Source organism: Schistocerca cancellata, chromosome 5 (assembly GCF_023864275.1).
Source record: "Schistocerca cancellata isolate TAMUIC-IGC-003103 chromosome 5, iqSchCanc2.1, whole genome shotgun sequence".
NCBI lineage: Eukaryota > Metazoa > Arthropoda > Insecta > Orthoptera > Acrididae > Schistocerca > Schistocerca cancellata.
The window spans coordinates 436,902,125-436,920,660 of record NC_064630.1 but is presented as its reverse complement, the minus strand read 5'-3'; the positions used below and the strand labels follow the sequence as shown (position 1 = coordinate 436,920,660).

The 18,536-nt window shown below is 43.6% G+C and overlaps 1 non-coding gene across 1 annotated transcript; it reads left to right on the top strand.

Moving 5' to 3' along the window:
* The first annotated feature begins 9,432 nt into the window (after positions 1 to 9,432).
* Trnap-ugg (transfer RNA proline (anticodon UGG)) lies at positions 9,433 to 9,516 on the top strand. Its single transcript has one exon. It is a non-coding gene; the product is annotated as a tRNA-Pro (tRNA).
* Positions 9,517 to 18,536: the final 9,020 nt, after the last annotated feature.

Sequence of the window (18,536 nt, the reverse complement as noted above, 5' to 3'; positions counted from 1 at the left end):
GTTGGACTTTGTTAAATGTTCTCGTTTATCAGCCAAAAGAATTTCATGTGCATTTCAAAGCATTATGGCCAGCATTGCACACTGCTGAGCCTCTGGCTAGCATCTATATTTTTTTATATGAGGGACCAGACTATATCGCGTTCCACCGTTGCTGCCCTATAGGTAAGACAATTTAATTTGTTTGTTATGTGCAGTCATGGACTGTGCAGCTGGTCCCGGCGGAGGTTCGAGTCCTCCCTCGGGCATGGGTGTGTGTGTTTGTCCTTAGGATACTTTAGTTTAAGTAGTGTGTAAGCTTAGGGACTGATGACCTTAGCAGTTAAGTCCCATAAGATTTCACACACACTTGAACATTTGTTATGTGCACAGGGACCAAAGTTATTAGTTTTGAACAGGGCCATAGGATTCAGTGCCTAAAGTGCTGAATGTATTTTGCAGTATTGGTATTGGTAGTTGCACTGCCCAGTCGATTCGTATAAAGTTTTGCCAACAATAACACAGAGTAAGTACACCACTTGCAGTTACGACATGCTCCACGACAGTTCGATTATGTATCCGTTCCAAGGTTCATACATTCATTCAAAGTAATTTTAAACATTTTATTTTTTAAAAAAAGACGTTACAATATAAATAAATGCGATTGTCTGCAGATGTACTGATGAAGGGAATAACGCAGAAATAAGCTTGTGTATAAAAATAAAACACCAAGCAGCATACTGTCTAGTAAATCTCTGCATAATGTCTTACTTTGACATATGCTGCAGGTCCCATATTAAAGAAACCTGCATTGATGTGATGGCCTCCAAATTCACCTAATATGAACCCGGTGGCGGGCGTCATGTCAGCGCCCATATCTACATCTACATCTACATACATACTCCGGAATCCACCATACGGTGCGTGGCGGAGGGTACCTTGTACCACTACTAGCATCTTCTCCCCCTGTTCCACTCCCAAACAGAACGAGGGGAAAATGACTGCCTATATGCCTCTGTACGAGCCCTAATCTCTCTTATCTTATCTTCGTGGTCTTTCCGCGAAATGTAAGTTGGCGGCAGTAAAATTGTACTGCAGTCAGCCTCAAATGCTGGCTCTCTAAATTTCTTCAATAGCGATTCACGAAAAGAGCGCCTCCTTTTCTCCCGAGACTTCCACCCGAGTTCCTGAAGCATTTCCGTAACACTCACGTGATGATCAAACCTACCAGTAACAAATTTAGCAGCCTGCCTCTGAATTGCTTCTATGTTCTCCCTCAATCCGACCTGATAGGGATCCCAAACGCTCGAGCAGTACTCAAGAATAGGTCGTATTAGTGTTTTATAAGCGGTCTCCTTTACAGATGAACCACATCTTCCCAAAATTCTACCAATGAACCTAAGACGACTATCCGTCTTCCCCACAACTGCCATTACATGCTTGTCCCACTTCATATCGCTCTGCAATATTTAATCGAGGTGACTGTGTCAAGCGCTACACTACTAATGGAGTATTCAAACGTTACAGGATTCTATTTCCTATTCATCTGCATTAATTTACATTTATCTATATTTAGAGTTAGCTGCCATTCTTTACACCAGTGACAAATCCTGTCCAATTCATCTTGCATCCTCCTACAGCCACTCCACGACGACACCTTCCCGTACACCACAGCATCATCAGCAAACAGCCGCACATTGCTATCCACCCTATCCAAAAGATCATTTATGTAGATAGAAAACAACAGCGGACCTACCACACTTCCCTGGGCCCATAAACCATCGACCCGTAATTTATAGGAATTGCATGACCCGTGCTTAGACCTCCGGTCCCACATAGCTCCAGAAATGTACCAAGGACTTGTCGAATCCATGCCATGAGATCCGTTGATGTACAGCGTTCAAAGGGTGGACCATCGCGCTCTTGAGCAGGCGGTCATAATGTTTTGGCTATGTAGTGTCGTATAGTCTTGTGAGAAGAGATTTATTTAAAAAAAGCCCTGTACTTTTAATACAATGAACATAAATCTCGTTGCTGTTTTACTGGCCTGATTATAGCAGTCGTGCGGGGAGCACATGTAGGGCTGCGGAGGAGGGAACGCCCTGCAGCCGACCCGCGACCAGATGTACTGAACCATGAAGCGCGCCACGCGGCTGTCGTCGACGACGGGCGAGGCCTCGCCGAGGCCCAGCACGTAGCAGTAGCCGCGCCACAGCAGAGGCAGCCTGCAACACGGCACACGGCTCCAGCCAAGGAGAGACCCGGGCCCCTATCTCGCCCACGTTCATTCCCCAATGTTAATGACCCATTATCTCAGAGACTGTTGTAGATACGGATTTGAAATTTCTGCATTGTATTAACTACTGTCTCCTTATTCTACTGATCTACGATGGAAGGTTTTGCATCAAAACAAAAGGTTTTACAAATTTTTTACTCAATGCCTGTATTTCTGCAAAAATTTTGTTAACATAAATATACATAAAAATAGCTGAACACAACGCATGTTCTTGGTTGTAGATCCATGGCTTACTAGATAGTTGTGCAGGACCCTGTAAAAGTTTCAGTGCAATAGGATGAATAGTTTCTGAGAAAACGGGGCATTTGTAGTGAAAAATTTATAAACTGAGAAAAGGACGTTTAAAGTTTTCATATGAAATTCCTTACCTTTATTGTTACATGATGTTATTAAAAACACCCCGCTCCATATTCTAAGTCATTTACACCACCAGTTCCAACAGCTGCGCCCGCATCTCGTGGTCGTGCGGTAGCGTTCGCGCTTCCCACGCCCGGGTTCCCGGGTTCGATTCCCGGCGGGGTCAGGGATTTTCTCTGCCTCGTGATGGCTGGGTGTTGTGTGCTGTCCTTAGGTTAGTTAGGTTTAAGTAGTTCGAAGTTCTAGGGGACTTATGACCACAGCAGTTGAGTCCCATAGTGCTCAGAGCCATTTGAACCAATCCAACAGCTGCTTCTCCTTTTCCTTGCCTCTTTGGTCACATGTTTTGCAGAAACCTCAGTTTTTTTTACTCTTCTGATGTCCACTTTGCGAAGACCTTCCACTGTATGCTTCCCCAAAATCACTCTCAGCTTCTCAAGTACTCTCAGTCTGCCACTGCATCCATTATTAAATGTGATTACAGTGTCATACGTTCCTAACTGTAGGGTCTTCATCCCAACAAATACACTCTTTGGTATGCGAGTCAAGAGAAGATTATTGAAAGATCCGTTGACGTTTTGTGTTTCCCCGTGCAAACACCCTTTCAACAGATCTGGATGGGCCCGATCTCTAAATTTAGGCTTCAGAGCCTCCATTACTGCTTGAGGCACGCTGTTTTTATGCTTAAAATGTGCCAGAGATCCTTCAGCTTCAGATTTTCTATATTTGCACCATGTCTCAGGAGGAGGATGACACAAAGGATGTTCGGGGTTGTTATCAGTTGAAATTTTATGATAGTAGATAGCCCACACAGCTCTCACCATCTTGTGCAAATCATTGGTGTTGTCCCTGATAGCTTTGCCATAATAATCTTGAAACTGATCTGCCACCTTGTCAGTGAGTCTGCCAGTCCCTTTTTTTGTTTTACCATCTGATAGCTTTGCGTTGCCACGTTTTATTTTCAACTGTCTGAGACGTGCACCCATTCTCTTTTTCACATGGCCTACACACTCTGGTTTAGTTACGGGCACACTGTAAGGTTTGCTGTCCACTACTGCTTTGAAAGACTTGCTGTCTCCATCTCCCAAGAACTGAATGTACCTAACTCCCCTTTCTTCCTCACGTCGCTGAAAAATATTTACTGCAGCAGCCACTTCCATCCCTCCACTTGTTCCCTCATAATTTCTTCCACAGTTTGGCTGACGGGCTTCTACTGTCTCTCTATCCACGCCAACACATGCGCATCCTTGACAATATTTTGTCAGAATCTCAAGATCCAGGACTTTTCCTGTGTCAACACTTGTTACCGTTGCAACTCCGTTCTTAGATTCGTGTCCTCGTCTCTGCCACGAACCATCAAAGGCGATACTGATATCAGTGCAACCATCATTTGCTTCCACTGCTTCTTTTGTTGCAGATATCATGGAATCTGTAGCCACTTCCTTTACACAATCATCAATGACATTTGTGTAGTGTTCATACTCTGTAGGAGGACCTGGCAAATTCATGATGCTGCACAACATTTTCCCAGCTGCCTGACCCTTCCCAATGCACCGCAGTCCATATAATAATCTTACGTTATTAGTATACAAGTTGTTTTTGCACTTGCTTGATGTGTAAAACGAGTTAGAGATTTCGCAGTTCTGACAGGAAATACGTAAATGAGAAACAATTCCTTTCCTATCTGACTCATCTTCAGACTGTGTTACTGCACCACTACAAAGAGAACAACTCACTTCTTCACTTAGAACACGAGCCAAAACACCGAACTCCACAATTATATTCGTATCCATGTCTTTTTCTACACTGAGCTCTTCATAAACTCTGAGTCAACTTTCCTTTTTGAAGCACTGGGGGGAGAGGGTGTAGGCACTGCACTTCTCTTGTCACTGCTGTCGCTTGTGATATACTCAAACAAGCTTCTTCAGCTACACATTTCCGGTAAAACCTGTTACCTTTGTTTCTTCGCTTCTTGAATATTCCGCGTGGTTTTGTCATTTTTCTTCTGCAAAATGCTGTCAATGTCTGCTTGCTGAGCGAACTAAAATCCACTAAACAGAAAGTTATTCACGACACACTTTGCTCCATTCAAACCAAGAGCTACGGAAACAATACACTGTGTAGAGAAGACTGTCAACTACAAAACAACAAAACCACAGCCTTCTATAGTGAATAGTTATGGAAACATGGCCGTTCAAATGAGTCAATGTAAGTCGCGAGGAGGAAAACTGACAATGCAGAGATACAGTAAAGGACGATAATCCCAACAAGATAATATTTCCACCAAATAAATAATATACCAGAACGTTCAGGAGATTCCGTAGATTTTAATTAAACAAAAAAATAAAAATCAATTTTTTTTCCATTTTTTGCCCCGGGTCTCCCCTTATTAAAGCTAGCCACATGCACACTCTGTGAGTACGTATCCCAGTCAGTTACGCAAATCAAAAATACGAAGGCGTGCTCAAAAGTAATGTCTCCGAATTTTCACGTGAAAATTCTTAACCTCTTTTTAAACAAAAAAACTCTATTCCTCATGTTTATGTACCTACGTCTCAACATAGCCACGCTGGCGACGACTTTTCTCCCAACGAGAGACCAGTCGCTGTTGACTGAAATTGGACAAACAGCTTTCGTGAGATGTTCACCATTCCTGCCAGTGACATCGATACATGTTTTGCAAAGATTATGAATATTTTAGCCAATACGTTTTGTTGTTATTTAATGTATTCCTTATCAGTGAACTACAAACGATGTTCTTCTCTGTTTCATGAGCATCGCAGGAAGGAGTTGGTGGCAATGTAGTCTTCAGCCTCCCAGACACCATCTGCAGTGACTGGACATGTTCGGTCAACGGTCGACGGCCATAGGAACAAAAAAGATGACCAGGGGCGTCTAATTCTAGCTGCGCAGATTTTTGAGAAATAAAAAGTAAAATACTGAATTGTAAATTTGCTTTTTGTAGAATCAGTCTTGAAGAGTCTGTATGACGAACTGGAACTATATAATCGGATTATATTTACACTGTACACGTACATTACACCATATCACGTTGAAGTTACGTAGCAATTATTAGTACAAGCAAATGCAAATAAAACATTCTGAATTGTCTTAAAATATATCTTATGATGTTTTTTAGAAGTATGTGCATGGAATACCTATCTTAATTTTCTCAAAGAGTATAATTAACTTCAAGCTTGGAAATTAGAGAGAAAAAAAAGCAAGCACTCCGTCTTCAAGCCACAAGTGGCCCATCGGGACCATCCGACCGCCGTATCATCCTCAGATGAGGATGCGGATAGGAGGGGCGTGTGGTCAGCACACCGCTCTCCCGGTCGTTATGACGGTTTTCTTTGACCGGAGCCGCTACTATTCGGTCGAGTAATTCCTCAATTGGCATCACGAGGCTGAGTGCACCCCGAAAAATGGCAACAGCGCATGGCGACTGGATGGTCACCCATCCAAGTGCCAGCCACGTCCGACAGCGCTTAACTTCGGTGATCTCACGCGAACCGGTGTATCCACTGTGACAATGCCGTTGCCAAATTAGAGAGAAAAATCAGGTGTAATTGCAAGCAGTTGGTTACATAAGATCTTTCAAGTTTAATTTCACGCAAGTTGGCAATGAAAACCCTTTCTGGTTTTGGAAAACTACAATATGGGAGACAGATTTTGGGTGAACTAACGTGGATTAGAAAGAAGTGTCTGATCTTTAAATACTTATTTAAATACTTATTTGAATATCTTGAGGTGAATAACTAAATTTTGGAGCAGATCTCAATATATTGTGTGAGTGTCAACATCACGACTCAAAGATCCAATCACTCTGAGTTACCGATCAGCTGTCGGATCTCAATTATTATTACGTGAATTTCCTGGAAGCAGAGGTTAAAATATTATATATACAGGGTATGTCACTAACTACAGCCACCAAGAATAACTCCGAAGCCGAGCGGTCTAGCGATCCGAGAACGCAGGTTTCCTATAGATTCTTTCGCAGACAGGAAAGCACGCGGTGTAAACCTGAAGCAAGATTATAGAGAAAAAAATACTGGGATCTAAGGGTCGAAGAAATGGATACTGTCTTGCACGTCTCTTGACTTTACTAGTGTTATGTTTCCTATATTTAATTTTATGTTAAACTAAAGAGAAAGTTATTAGCTGATAGACAATAAAGAGTGCAAATTTTCTGAAGAGGTCGGATTGCCCCAGTCACAAATAATCCTACCAAGTACTACTTGTGAGTCTTTTTTTTTTTTTTTTTTTTTTTAAATGGGGTAGGATATGAAACCAGCTGACTGGGAGCAGGAGTGGCACCACAGAACATTTTAATTTCCTCTGTCCTGAATATAAAGGTTTGACAGGTTCCATTACAAAATACACATGTTTGAATTCCACAGAGCAAAATCCAGTGACGTGTGAAGAGGCGTGGCACTGCAGTTTGGCACACTTAAGACCAAATAACATGTCTTACATTTCCTCGAACGTAAATGTTTTATATATAAAGCTCTTCACAAAGATGTGCGCTAAAAATGAACATATTTCTGAAAAATCAGTTTTTTAAGATTTATGACATCATACATCAAACAGTCGAGAGGGGCGAGGGGGGATGTCATTATGAAGTTTTTGCCCCAGTTCGGATATATCGTAGATCCGGGGCTATCAAGTACTACATCTGAATCGTGCGCGCAGGTCTAGCATGGGATGGTTCAAAATGATTCAAATGGCTCTGAGCACTATGGGACTTAACATCTATGGTTATCAGTCCCCTAGAACTTAGAACTACTTAAACCTAACTAACCTAAGAACATCACACACTTCCATGCCCAAGGCAGGATTCGAACCTAAGGACATCACACAATACTCAGTCATCACGAGGCAGAGAAAATCCCTGATCCCGCCGGGAATCGAACCCGTGAACCCGGGCGTGGGAAGCGAGAACGCTACCGCACGACCACGAGCTACGGACTAGCATGGGATGGCTCTGAGCCTATCGCCAGTTGGCGGTTGTGCGGGGGCTATGTCGCCCACTGTTCACCAGGGCCCAATGCGGAGTCTGGAGCACATGTGGGGCTTTTCGCGAACCTGTGACATCAGCAACCGCTGGCCATTCGAAAGTTTCAGTTGCTTTGTAATCATCTGCGTGTATGTAGCGCAAACCATCTAGGTACAGAGACACATGAGGCATCATGTTAATGAGAGTTTAATTACACATCTAATGATATGAAAGCCGGAAGGAGTGACCGAGTGGTTCTAGGCGCTACAGTTTGGAACCGCGCGAACGCTACGTCGCAGGTTCGAATCCTGCCTCGGGCATGGATGTGTGTGACGTCCTTAGGTTAGTTACGTTTAAGTAGTTCTAAGTTCTAGGGGACTGTTGACCTCAGCAGTTAAGTCTCATAGTGCTCAGAGCCATTTGAACCATTAATGATATAAAGATATCATCTGATTGTTTTATACAAAAGAGATTGCAGAGACAAATAGATTTATTTATAACGTATGCACCTTATAATTTATAGCTTCTAATGTAATCATGCAACCGAAAAATCTGAAAATGTGAGCTGTTGCTTTTGACGAGGCACGTCGACTAAGATAATCATACGATCCATACTATAATAATTAAAATGAGAGAAACAATTTAACTGGAAATCAATTAAATTCAGCATAACGTATATACAAAGACAGACGCACTGATAGCGTGGTACTCTATTGGCAGTGGGTACTAGTAACTATGCTGGCAACAGATACTAGTAGCTACACATACTACTGTTAGCTACACATACTATTTAGATTCTAAAATTATTTTTACTACGCATTTTAATTGTTTGATGTTAAATTTACGTAGTTTTTACACGTAGTAGCATCAAAGATATGTAAGTTCTGATTACGGCAATGAAAATAGGAGACAAAATCTGATGAAAATGATATACCATTTGTAAGTGCAAACTATATAACAAAGATGCCTAAAACATCGCTTTCGGCGCTGAAAATTCAAATTTTGGATAGTTAAACTCTAATTCATGCGCTAACTATAGTATCTACTAGTTATTATGACATCTTTTTGAAGTAGATTTTTAGCATGCAGCGAACGGCGCTATCAGAATTTCAGAGTTGTAAATTTATATTCGTGACCACATTATGCAACTGTGTGATGTCATTGAGTGCACTTTTCACAAAGGGGATATTTTTTGAAGGGAGTTACTGAAGCTTTAAAAGGTCTGCATCCAGATTCCTCTTGAACTGTCTGTTTGCTCGATCCTTTCTTGGCAGTTGGTCTATTGGTGTCTGGCCGAATGTAAGGGACACTGGCTTTTGAGTTCGGTCAGTCAGTATTTGGATTTAGTTTCTGGACTAAGAGTCGCAGGACTAAGAATTATTCTGGCTCAGTTTCGACTCTAATAAATTTTTTTGCCACAGCAATTTAGTGCAAACATTTTTAGGGTATCATATCAAACTGACATACTAGATAATTAATCATTGTGTTGGTTAGCTAGTTTTTAGAGAGGATATTTATTTGTAAATTTGCGGCTGTGAACACAGTCTGGTGTTTTTCCCGTTTCATTGCATGTATTAAATTTATGGCGCATCGTTTTCCACCACTGGTGCTCGAGTCATATCATTCTTTTCTGCACGTAACCTAGAGGGTAGGTATCCATCCCCCCACCCGCAGATATAAGCGAATGCATCACAATGAGTATGCCAAAGTTAAAGTTAGCAATATACATATTCATGTAATTGTGTACTGAAAGTCTAATTCTTCTTTCCACCATATGAAACTGATATAGAGATTTTAAGAACCGCCGGCCGGGGTGGCCGAGCGGTTCTAGGCGCTACAGTCTGGAACCGTGTGACCGCTACGGTCGCAGGTTCGAATCCTGCCTCCGGCATGGATGTGTGTGATGTCCTTAGACTAGTTAGGTTTAAGTAGTTCTATGTTCTGGGAGACTGATGACCTCTAGAATTTAAGTCCCATAGTGCTCAGAGCCATTTTAACAACTTTCAGCATTGCAGCGCGTCAGCAATCGTAAGCATCGAAATAATTATAAAAAATGCGACTCGATTGCACAAACTACCTGGTGTTTACATAGGTTTCAGCGTGGGTAACCACGCCTTCTTCAGAACATATATAAAACAGCTTGCCTTAATAGGCATAGTCAAAGGTTAAAATCAATACTTACAGCGACAAGACCCCATAAATTTTTTTTACAAATACACGGTACATATGTACCAAGTCAATAATATTACTTATCTCAGCCCTGTGTGTGCTGCCTCGCCCCAGCCAACGTATGATGGTCACGGGCTCTCCACCGAAATGAGTTCGCTGTAGGTGTTGATTTTAGCCTTTGACTATGCTTATTTACACAAGCTGTTTTATACCTGTTCTGAAGAAGGCGTGGTTACCCACGCTGAAATCTAGGTAAACACCAGGTAGTCTCTGCAATCGAGGAGGATTTTTCATAGTTATTTGATATAGAGATTCCTGTGCATTAAATTGTTCCAGGTGCAAGTAACATTTTGCTAATAAAGAAAGACTTCGTTGGCAGTACAAAGTTGAGCAAGCATAAAATTTCTCTAGGCGTATGTGAAGAGAAAGGAACGTTGCCAAATTTTAGTGACTGCTTGCATTGCATGTTGATGAAAAGGTGTGATAATGTCCATTAATTGAAAATCAGTTTAATCCATCTAGCCTCTGAGATTACTTACACCTGCGTCATGCACGCTCCACATCAGCGTCCTGCAGCTGCCAGGGCCAGGTTCACAGACTGCAGGAGGAGGTAGCCAAAAAATTGTTCAAATGTGTGTGAAATCTTATGGGACTTAACTGCTAAGGTCATCAGTCCCTAAGCATACAGACTGCTTAACCTAAATTGTCCTACGGACAAACACACACACACCCATGCCCGAGGGAGGACTCGAACCTCCACCGGGACCAGCCGCTCAGTCCATGACTGCAGCGCCCTAGACAGCTCGTCTAACCGCGCGCGGCAGGAGGTAGCCGGTGACCGCTGGTGCAGGTCCCTGTACCGCGCCACCTATTGGCGCCAGCTGCGACTCTGGCCCTGGCATCAGCAGGAGGAGGCTACGGCGGCAGCACCACGCGCCCACCACGGAAAAGAGTGAAAAAGGAAACATTCATGCAACTGATGTAACCGTAAATTACTTGTGGGAATCGGTTCTCCACATTAAGTGAAACTACTCTACCCTGGAGAGAGAGAGAGAGAGAGAGAGAGAGAGAGAGAGAGAGAGAGAGAGAGGGCACGGGCTAATTTAATTTGGTTGTTTCATTCGACTGAAAAAACCAATTAAGCATTCGACTGGCCAATCGGTTACTGAAAACAGTTGGTTGGCCCATCACTAACAATAACTTTTGCTGGTCACCAGAGAACAATAATTTGTGTTGATTGGAAAATAAATTTGATTTCTGTACACTTAAATCAGTTTTAGTCGAGTTAGTGATTAAAAACCTACACCTTTGTTTCAACCTATTGGTTAGTGGAATTCTGTAACTATTCTACAGTTTAAATTTTAATTTTAATTGGGCGCATTTTATATAAAAAATTGCCCCTAGACGTACAGAAATGGAGCCCCATGCATGTTTTTGCCCTAATTGCATCGCATGATCCAGGGTAAATCACCAGTGCATGAAATTGATCAGGCCATCATCGAGGGCCTCCTCCATGCCGCCTTTCTGGTTCAAATGGCTCTGAGCACTACGGGACTCAACATCTTAGGTCATAAGTCCCCTAGAACTTAGAACTACCTAAACCTAACTAACCTAAGGACATCACACACACCCATGCCCGAGGCAGGATTCGAACCTGCGACCGTAGCAGCCCCGCGGTTCCGGACTGCAGCGCCAGAACCGCACGGCCACCGCGGCCGGCCCGCCTTTCTGGATTTCGCCTCAAGCTCATCTGTTGAGTGGTACTTAAGATAGGTAAATAAATTGGTGAAATCAATGTGAAGTGAAGTAGAAATTAGAAAATAAATGAAAAACTTAGTTTAGTTTAGAAGAATTACACACTGTCAAAAAGCGGGCAGAGCAGCACTGACAGAAGAGCCAATGACCATGAGGGCAGCATGTCAGGAGAGGCCATCGCCCTCCCCACATAACCGGAAGCTGTCGATTCAACCGTCAGGGCATCGCCCGACCGGCTCACGTGTTTCGCAATTGTCACTTGTGATCAAAGGCCCTCGCCTACATTCCAAGAGCCAATGACCGACGTTAAGAAGATTCTTCGAGAAGCTTTTCAATGTGACAGAAGAGGCAATGACCGGCTCACATGTGATCAAAGGCCCTCGCCTACATTCCAAGAGCCAATAACCGACGTTAAGAAGATTCTTCGAGAAGCTTTTCAACGTGGCAGAAGAGGTAATGACCGTGAAGTCGTTCACCTCCAGTGAACTGAAGTGAATAAATACGCAAGACGCAGTGGGCCCGAGAAGAGTAGTAGTTTTCAGTTCCAGTACAGTTCAGTCGGTGCTGAAGACCGTCATGCAGGAAGAGACTACATCGTACACAAAAGCACCAAGTCCGCCGCTGTAATGGAATAGCAAGCAACAGCCTCGCCGCCAGAAGACAGAAGCGAGAAGGTATTTGAAGACTGATTTTTACGCACCCAGGTGACTCGTGAGGATGGGAAGGAGACGGCCTCACATCAGCAGTCACCTGTGAGCTGGGACGAAGATCGGACAGCCAAAGACTGGCAAGCTGGAGTCTGTTGTTCGAGTCCGGGACACTGGCCTTACCCCGCCGTGCTGCTCCACTGGCCGACGCACTACACTGACACACGCGGCCGCATAGAGAAGAGAGACACTGGGATGCCACATCCAAGGTATCACCATACGATGCACGACTTCGTTCTCAATAATTAAACGGGCCACCGCACGAGCCGCGTCTCCAGTCAACTGGACGAGACGGCGACACGAGATACACACCGCCAGGCACAATCAGACGCCGCCGCTGCCGCAGCAGAGGCTTCGCAAACGACACAGCTGCCGCTCTCCCAGCCAGAACATCCAGGAAGGAAACAGTTGTAGAAAACTTTCAATAAAAGTTATCTTATGTAAAAATGCTGTTTCATTCTACCTCATACCTGAGCCAAGGAAGAACCCACCCTGCCCACATGTTGTTAAGAGAGAAAAAGTAATTTATTTAGTGTTTTCACTGCCCTTTGCAGTAATGCTCATCCTGACATTTGACTAGCATAAAAAGAGAAAACCCAGTTACACATGCTTCAACTCGCCGTCGACTGTCCAGGGCTCCTGCCTCACTGGAAATTGGCGTTGACCATCCAGAGCTCTCCCCTCTCTGTAAATCCTCTCCTACCATCCAGGGTCCCTGCCTCGCTGGGCATCACTATTGACTACCCAGATCTCCAGATATTCAGGACCGCCGTCTTGTTCAAAAAATGTTCAAATGTGTGTGAAATCTTATGGGACTTAACTGCTAAGGTAATCAGTCCCTAAGCTTACACACTACTTAACCTAAATTATCCTAAGGACAAACACACACACCCATGCCCGAGGGAGGACTCGAATCTCCGCCGGGACCAGCCGCACAGTCCATGACTGCAGCGCCTTAGTCCGGCGTCTCACTAGACGCCATCTCTGACCATCTATGACTACCATTTTGTGGAGCGCCACTTCTGATCATCACGGGACGACCTCGATGGACCTTGACTGCCATTCGTTCTGGAGCAGCTATTCCTCTCACCCAAATGTGGCTTCATAGTCTGCAATGAAAGTACATTTGTTCTCTGCTGACTGTGAACCTCATTTGTAGCACATCGCTGCCTCCTGTCATAAACACAAAAATATGGATCCAGAATATATGAAACTGTGGCAGCAACAGCAGCAACTACACATGCAACAACAGGCACAGCTGGCGCTACGGCTGCAACAGCAAGCACAACAAAAAGCTCAGCGAATGGATACAGCTGCAGCAGTAAGCATAACAACACACACATAGCGTATAATTTCTGCATCAACAACCACAACAACAACCACAGCAGATGTAATAGTTGCGACAGCAAGCACAGTAATAAACACAGTGACTGTAATTGCAGGTTGAGAAGCGCCCTCAGCAGCGTGCTCAACTACGGACCATCCCCGAACGGCAAGATAAATACAATAGCTCTAAAGCTAAATTCACGTGAGAAATTTCTAAAACATTTGATATAAATACTGGTGCTAAACAGGGAGATAGGCTCTCCCCATTACTGTTTAACAATGTTCTGGAGAAGGTAAGCCGGCCGCGGTGGTCTCGCGGTTCTAGGTGCTCAGTCCGGAGCCGCGCGACTGCTACGGTCGCAGGTTCGAATCCTGCCTCCTGCATGGGTGTGTGTGATGTCCTTAGGTTAGTTAGGTTTAAGTAGTTCTAAGTTCTAGGGGACTGATGACCACAGATGTTAAGTCCCATAGTGCTCAGAGCCATTTGAACCATTTTTTGAGAAGGTAATGGCAAACAGGGCGAAGCAAAAGTCGAGTCAAAATATAGATCAATCAAGCAAATTAAGTAGAAGTAACATTAGAGTAGACTGCCTCGCCTTTGCAGATGATCTGGCAATTTTAATTATGGATATTACACAGCTCAAAAAAAATAGAAATTCTTAAAGAAGTTTATTATTCGAAAAACGAAATATGACATGCAACAAACAGGCAACAAAGTTTTTGAACACGAAATATGGAAAAATAATGAATCTCCGAAATTAAATACTTGGGTGCAATCATACATGAAAACCGTCAGGAAAAATCTGCATACGAAGTTAGCTTTCAAAAAATGACAACTGCATCCAGAGTAACACAAAATATTTATAACAAAAAATCACTTTCTCAATTCAGTAAACTTAGACATTATAGTACTGTAATCAAACCTCATTGTCTTTATGGAGCAGAAACTTTAATTTTAAATAAAAGAGGGATATTGAAGAAATTCAAAAGAAGGAAAGAAAGATTATTAGGAAAATATTAGGTCCCAAAATTACTTATTACAGACTGAAAAGTAACAAGTAAATAGAAGAATACACAGACATACATAGTGACATGAGAAAAGGAAGACTTAGATTTTATGCGCACATTAAAAGAAAGGCATGCATTAGGTTGACAAAACAAATAGTAGACTTCTATGAAAACAGGAGTAAGATAAAAATAAAATCAAAACGGAGCCAATTAAATGGATCTTAAACTACCCGGTGCAACTCAGGGAGACGTTACAAATAGAAAATCATCCAGACAAAAGATATTTGATTGGAAAGTTGATCAGAGGGAAATTAGAAAACGGACTGGAGCACCGTGGTCTGACGAAAGAAAGAGACTTCTTTCTGAAAGAATTAAACAAATTTGGCCACAAAGAAAGGCCAACTATCAAAAGTGACATTGATTGATTGTACCTGGCATGGTCCTGTTGAGCCCATACGTGAATAATAATAACAGTAGCTCTTCGTACCAGCACAGCAGTCGCCAGCTCCATTCACACCATTTCATCCAGAACATGAAGAGTGGGACCCATATTACGAAGGCCAGCAGCTTCACTTCTAGGCTACATATAGTAATACTATCGACATTCCACGGCAGTACAGTTTTACGTTAGCGAAAAACCTGCAGTCCGGTACTTCGATGTTTCCGGATGACACGGTAATTCTGAATTAGAGACAATATAAAAAACAGGTTGGCAACTGCAGGAAAACCGTTATAGAAAAAGATGGATATGTTAGCATTGAATATAAAATTACGTGTAAAGAACTTTTTTCTGAAGGTACTTGTGTGGAATGTAGCGTTATATGGAAGTGTAACGTGATCAATAAACAGCACATAAAAGAAGAGAACAGAAGCTTTTGAAATGTGGTACTGCAGAAGAATGTTGCAGATTAAATGGGTAGATTGCGTAATTAATACCGAGGCACCGAATCGAAAGGGGGAAGAAAGACATTTACGCCACAACTTTATCATAAAAAGGAACTGGTTCTTAGCACACATCCTTAACCATAAACGAATGGTTAATTTACTAAAGGAGAAAAGTGTGGAGGGGGGGGAGGGAACCAGGGAATTTTATAGGGAGGCCGAGTCTGGACTAGATTTAGCAGGTACAGTTGGATGTAGATTGTAGTATTTAAGCAGAAATGAAAGGCTTGTACAGGACAGACTAGCAAGGAGAGGTGCATCTATCAGTTAACGAAATGAAAACAAAAATATATTTTCCAAACAAAATGCGCCAGCTCACTAACCATGAATGTTTAGAATGACCAGAAATACATAGGATGCTCACTGCATTACGAGCAGCGGCCTCACGTCGTAGCAGACATGCTAGTTTCTTTCGTTGATATCAGAAATAAAACAGTCTTATACTCCATGGGCATCTAATTGCAATGGTCTGACGCCAAAGTATAAACTAGTATGTAGAAATGGAACTCATAAACAATGTAATACGAGGAATATTATTTCGGTACACGTTCTGTGGGGAAGATTGTACATAGGCTCTTAACACTCTGCCGTCCAGCGACACCACAGTGGTGTCGTGAGCATAGTATCGCGCAGTGGCCGGCGACAGCACTTAGTATCTTTTGGTGTTGTGTTTACGTTAGAAAAGTTTTATTTTTATAGGTACTTGTGCCCTTTCATCATGGTGGACGAAAGAGACGATACGATTATTTACGATGAATACGCGGAGCAAATCTTGGAGGTTGCCACTACATCACGTACGTCTCATCATGATCCGGTTGACAGATTTTCCGCTCACATAAAATAACACCAACTTATAGGCCTACGTATTTCCGAAACGAAGAAACTGCCAAGTATGTTCCAAAAACAAAACAAAAAAACAATAAATTAATGTGCAAGTCTTGTGGACTTGCGTTACATCTTGGAGCCTGTTTTGCTGCATATCGTATGAAACAGAAACACTAAGTACCAAAGGCAAGCCGGCCGCTGTGACCGAGCGGTTCTAGGCGCTTCAGTCTGGAACCGCGCTGCTGCTACGGTCGCAGGTTTGAAGGTACTGAATTTGCTTCTCGCTTGTTTCAGCTATTTTGCACAAGGAACTGCGTAGCTCATTTTACTTCAGCACCACTCCCTACACCCCGCAGTGTGGAGGCCAAACGGTTCGTCCCCACATTCGAGATACAGATGTGCAAAACGATCGTGGTCGCTTAAAAACAAACGTTCTGTCCCATTTCTGCACCCCGTAAAGGACCACACTGAGCCAGTAGTGGGCACCATCGTATGGGCTACACAGCTGCGGTCACAGGACGCTCCTGGCGATCCAGCCCACTCTCTGTCCTTACTACTGTGTTGGTATAAAGGTTGAAGCCTACTGCTTTGACCGAGACCCAGCTTGGCTACCTGGCGTCATCAAAGCCGCCTGAGGCCAACAGATGTTCGTAGACAAAGCTGATGATGTCAGGCTGTTGTGGCACGTAATTCTGTGATTACAGCTGCCCAGCGCCTGTAGGCATCACCAAGAACTCTAGAACTGACCCGTTATTACTTTTTACGACACAGCAGAAAGTGAAACCAATGATCATAGGCTCAGTGGCCACTCAAGGACACCAATGACTGAGACCGCATATCACTTCCTGCAGCGTGTGCTTCCAGCGAAGAGGAGGAGGTCTGGACACCACTAACAGCCGACTCCAGTCCCAAGATGCCACCCCCACGACATACTGAATACTGTGAGATCGCTGAGTCTCAACCACGGACACCATGAGACTTCTAGATGGTTCACCGAGACCTGTCACTGACCAGCTAACCCACACCTGTCCTTTCCTCCTTGTTTTGCAATGCCACTACTGGTAGACACACTTCCAGTCCTAAGGATGAATTGAAGGGGGAAGGGATACTACATGTCTATCTCTGGACAGCGAAGTTGATAACATAAGATCATAACTGTCACAGTCTGCAGCGACTGCCGCGAGGTAGATAAAAAGACGATTTGGGCGATGGAACCACTGATGGCGCAGGTAATATAACTTGCGATCCAGCGGAGTACTTTTGCTATGACGACGATAAGATTTAGAACTACACTACTGGACATTAAAATTGCTACACCAAGAACAAAAGCAGATGATAAACTGATATTCATTCGACAAATATATTATTCTAGAACTGACATGTGATTAGATCTTCACGCAATTTTGGTGCATAGATCCTGAAAAATCAGTACGCAGAACAACCACCTCTGGCCGTAATAACGGCCTTGGTACGCCTGGGCATTGAGTCAAACAGAGCTTGGATGGCGTGTACAGGTACAGCTGCCCATGCAGCTTCAACACGATATCACAGTTCATCAACAGTAGTGACTGGCGTATTGTGACGAGCCAGTTGCTCGGCCACCATTGGCCAGACGTTTTCAGTTGGTGAGAGATCTGGAGAATGTGATGGCCAGGGTAGCAGTCGAACATTATCCTGCTGAAATGTAGGGTTTCGCAGGGATCGAGTGAAGGGTAAAGCCAAGGGTCGTAACACATCGGAAATGTAATGTCCACTGTTGAAAGTGCCATCAATGCGAACAAGGAGTGACCGAGACGTGTAACCAATGGCACCCCATACAATCACGTCGGGTGATACGCCAGTATGGAGATGACGAATACACGCTTCCAATGTGCGTTCACCGCGATGTCGCCAAACACGGATGCGACCATCATGATTCTGTAAACAGAACCTGGATTCATCAGAAAAAATGGCGTTTTGCCATTCGTGCACCCAGGGTCGTCGTTGAGTACACCGTCGCAGGCGCTCCCGTCTGTGATGCATCGTCAAGGGTAACCGCAGCCATGGTCTCCGAGCTGATAGTGCGTGCTGCTGCAAACGTCGTCTAACTGTTCGTGCAGATGGTTGTTATCTTGCAAACGTCCCCATCTGTTGACTCAGGGATCGAGACGTGCTGCACGATCCGTTACAGCGATGCGGA